At 44.1% G+C, this 4,803-nt stretch overlaps 1 non-coding gene across 1 annotated transcript; it reads left to right on the plus strand.

Annotated features, from left to right (window-relative positions):
* The first annotated feature begins 4,730 nt into the window (after nucleotides 1-4,730).
* On the plus strand, nucleotides 4,731-4,803 carry Trnar-ccu (transfer RNA arginine (anticodon CCU)). Its single transcript has one exon. It is a non-coding gene; the product is annotated as a tRNA-Arg (tRNA).

Raw genomic sequence — 4,803 nt, forward strand, 5'->3', positions numbered from 1 at the left:
AGGACCGCACAATGTCCGTCTGCTTCTGTGCGCATAGTATTTACAATCGCAAAAATTCACACAGGCACCAGCAAGATTCGAGCCTGTGACTAATAGACCAGACAGAGTTAGTGTCAGTCGTCTTACCCGTTGGGCTACGACCGTGAGTTAGTACCCGAGAGTCAAACGGCTTACTCCCTCGCCTATAACGGTGCGGAGTACCTTAGGATCTCCCAATATCCGTCCGCGTCCATCCGCGCGCACACCACCATCAAGCGAAAATCAAGCGAAATTCCATTTGAGCCGTGAGTTGCAGTTTCCTTTAGGGAATAATCAAGGTGCAACTCACGGCTCAGAACGAATGACGGTCAGGGCGCAAATCGGATGTCACTCGGGGCGCAACTTGGATGTCATTTCGACTCGCCGTACTCCGCACCCTCGACATCGTCCACGGAGTGGAGATGCTGCCATTTTTTTCACTACAGGCAGATTGTCTTCAATGCGTTCAATGAACACGCCCACGTACGCCCGCATGCACGCACAAGAAGAAGGATGCCGCGAAGTCGAGACAAGGGGCCGCACGCGAAGCCATCTTGGATTCAAGTGTGCCGTGTGGGGTGACGTTCGCAAAGCCATCACCCTGCGAGGGTGGTTGGTAACATACATGCCGCGAAGTGTGAACGTAAAACTTTCCTGACAACGCTGATGTGGCGACCTCGAATTGTGCGAGTCGTCCAGGGATAAGTGGATGACCTTCACACAGCTCCAGTGATCGTCCGCATTTGCAGGGCGAAAATTTTAAAGCGAAGCTTTCTTCGTCTAACGGATGGCGGTTTCGTGTAACCAAGACGCACTGCAGGAATCATGACCATGGCTTTCCAGAAAGGCACATCAAGCGCCCTAACAAAAAAATTAAAGCAGCTCCACCCAACGTGAAAGCTGTCAGAAGTGCGGATCAGTGATTCGCCATAATGGGCTGTGGCGCCGTTCTCCGCTCTTTGCTACCACCCATCTCGCTCTTCGCCTCGTTATTAACAGCAAAGCTGTTTAGCAAGTCGTAATTTTTTAGCAAATCGTAAAATAGTTTTGACATCGACGATGTTTAGCGAATCGTAATTTTTTCGCGTCCGCAGTTAAAATACCAAGAAATTTACGAGCGTGCGCACGTGAGTGCAAGGACTCGCGGCTACCGCCCAGCGTCCCCTCCGCACGTTTGTCAAGCCAAGCATACACAATTAGACAGATTGGCCAAGATTGCGGAGACCGACCGCCAGTTAAAAAACAAAGAAAGTGCTGAGCGATTGTGTGTGCGCGCCTCGCGGCTACCGCCCAGCGTCCCCGGCGCACGTTTGTCAAGCCAAGGATACCCACTTAGGAAGATTGGCCAAGATTGGCTAAAAAAAACTCGAGCGTTTTCCGTAATCGTGGCAACACTTGTACAGCTTCTCTACCTTCAAGTCTAACGGGTTAGTGCGAGCGTCCTTCATTTTTTTAATGCGTAGCATTCTTTGCCGAGTACTCCCACAGCCAGGACCGTGTAACTCGCTGCATTTCCACAAAGATGAAGATATCGCTGAAGCTGCACCTGTAATCGCTATAGTAGCGTAAATGGAGATAAGTGTCGCACAAAATTTTGAAAAACTAAAAAAAAATAAACAAATATATACGAAATCATTACGGTAAATGGCGAAACGTGTACCGCCCTGCATTTCCACAATAATGCAGATTTTGGGAAAGTTCCAAACGTAATCGTTATGATAACGTAAATGGAGCTAATTGGTCGCACGAAGTTTTGAAAAAGTAAAACATAAACAAATATTAACAATTACGGAAAATGGCAAAACGTGTAACGCACAAATAATAATGCATATTTTGCAAAAGTTGCACCTGTAATTGTTTTTATAGCGTAAATGGAGATAATTGGTCGAACAAAATTTTGAAAAACTAAAAAAATAAGAAAAATATAAAATAATTACGGGAAAAGGCTAACCGTATAGCGACCTGCATTTCCACAACAATGCAGATTTTCCGAAATTTCCATCTGTAATCGTTATAACAGCGTAAATGGAGATAATTGGTCGAACGAAATTATGAAAAACGAAAAAATAATAAGAATATTACGCAATTACGCAAAATGGCAAAGCGTATAACGCCCTGCATTTCCGCAATATAGTAGATTTCGCGAATGTTCCACTTCGAATCGTTATAATAGTGTAAATGGGGATAATTTGTCGGACAGTATTTAGAAAAGCAAAAAAAAAAAAATTGTCTGTAAATCTCACATTTTTATTGCCTCTCAGATTATTGCTTCCTTTTTTTTTTTGTTGTGATGTTTTTCTTCTACTCGCTATCCTCTTACGCAGATGTATTTTAGTCAAGCTGTGTCACTCATGTACTGATCTTGTAGTTGTGTTTGTGCCCCTCCTGCTTGGGCCTTTTTGGCCTGCAGTATTCCACAAATAAATAAATAAATAAATAAGACAAGCGACATAAGAATGCCACGCATTAGTAGATAATTATCTGAATTTCTGGCGAATTTTTTTAGTCCTCTCTTTTATTTATTTATTTATTTATTTATTTATTTATTTATTTATTTATTTATCGGAACATACTGCAGCCCCTTTGGGGCTATTGCAGTAGGGGGGGTAGGTACAAAATATCGAATTAGGAAAATTAGGATACAGCCATACATGAATAAAATGTGCAGACTATTTGCCACTCAGGCAGAGCACGACGCGGAATGAACGCGACAGTAAAGAAAACTTAAAATGGCTGAGGTCATATGTGTACATATTGCGAGTGCATGTATAGCACACGAAAGACAAGTGTACCGTGCGCACATCGACATGCCCTACAAATAACATGTTTTTACGCCTACGCACTGGTGCACAAAGTTTGCAACAACAAACAAAACACAAAATATTATTAACAAGGCATAGATTAGTCCTTTTCAAGTGCTGCCAAAAATTTCTGTGATTGGAGGGAACGGACGGTCCATGCTTCTATGGTGCGGGGAAAAAATCTAAACTTAAAGGAGCCATGAAGACAAAATACAAGTTGGGTTTATTAGAAAGACTGCTTAGTCCCGATAACAATGATACCAATATCATCGCAATTCTTCGAACAGATAACGGAGATATTAAAGAAAACGTGTGAAGCAGTCGCGACCCCCTAGCCAATTTCTAGCAACTTTTCTATAACGTCACGGAACCTTGTTTGTGCGATTGGCGGCCGCCTAACTGAGCTGTCGCGACTACACATGACTGGACGTCTGTAATGGGGCCTCTAGTTCCATTTGACTACATCACTTGAATGCTAACGTGCAGTTAACGCACTTAAAATTTTGTTTTATTGTTGGCCCGTATGACGTTATTCTTGCTCATAACACGTCACTGTGGCGCGAAATTTGAAAGTTTTAAATACTTCTTGCTTTTTTTTCGTTAAAAAACATCTTTTGTGGCTGTAATGGAGCTGAATGAGATACTGAATCCTAGTTCTTTCAAATTAAACGAAGATGTATTTTCTCTTCATGGCTCCTTTAAAAGTGTTGATGCGTGGGTGATAAGGGGAAACGTTCAGGGGGTTACTGCTTCTTGTTGTCGAAGGCTTGGCCAGGGTGATACACTCGGAAGTGGATAAACGATGCGCAGAAGGAACGACGCGTTGAAAAAAAAAACTTAGTGAATCGATGTGTCGGCGGGAAGGCAGTGTATTGAACTCGGTGAATTGAACAGATATTTGTTCAGTGCAATTGAATTTCCCGCCTTTGCAGCGCTCTCGCGCCTTCTGCTGGGACAGCTCACACCCTTTTATTTATTTTTGTTTCTTGTTTTTCCTGAAAGAGCACGAGCTGGAGTCCTAGTCTTTTTGTGCTTGCTTTCATCTCATACGTCCCGGAGCCTTTCTGTGCCATTTTTAACGCGTTGTTTTTTTTCTTCCGTGATCACTTCTTTCGCTTACTATCGTAAAAACAAACCCAAGAGAATTCATAACTAAATGGACGTGGGGAGTGCCGGTTAAATACAGATATTTTGCCTCAAACGTACCTGCAGTTTTCTTTGCGCTAACTAACGGGGACATATATATGACCACTGTCAGCGTTTCCGGGAGTTTTGAACGGTTCTGCCTATATAAACCTCTTGTTTAATTTTCCTCTTATCTTTTGGCCGGAAGGCTCAACGATGGGTAAGCGGGTGTCTTTTCGAAGCCTCTGACTAAGTGTATGACGACGCGTGACTGCGGGGTCTATCTAGTGACCACGGACGAGCTGAGACGACATGCCGGCCCGCTAAAGTGCTCTGCACTTAAAAAACGCTTACCGGGGTCGCAATAGAGCCTGCGTCCCCCGCGTTATGAAGCCGACGTCTATCCCATTGTGCCATTCGGGCACGCTCGCAGAAGTTGGGATTTCGGGCTTTGACTTTGACTGAGGTTGCATAGGGGAAAGCTTCCCTTTTAAGCCATTTTTTTTTAATTCTCACTTAATAAACGTTTTAGGTATACACCTCCTTCGTTCGTCTGTTTATGCGTCTTTAAATATCTCAACAAAATTGCACCGCCCTGTACAGGCGGCAGATATTGTTTGGAGGCAAGCCCTATAATTTTCTACTCCTTATAACTGCTCCCCCAAATCATGTCCCATCCTTCGTGGCCACAAGTGCATCATTTGCTACCGAATGCACGTAAAGGCGTGCGCAACCTTAATATTTCAGCGTTGCGCTGCAGCGATTTTGCAGAGCGTTGTGCCGGCCGCCCTCGTGGCCTAACGGATAAGGCATCGGTCTCCTAAACCGGGGATTGCGGGTTCGAATCCCGCCGAGGGTA

This window comes from Haemaphysalis longicornis, unplaced genomic scaffold (assembly GCF_048455015.1).
Source record: "Haemaphysalis longicornis isolate Haplotype H1 unplaced genomic scaffold, Haemaphysalis longicornis Haplotype H1 scaffold_12, whole genome shotgun sequence".
Lineage (NCBI taxonomy): Eukaryota > Metazoa > Arthropoda > Arachnida > Ixodida > Ixodidae > Haemaphysalis > Haemaphysalis longicornis.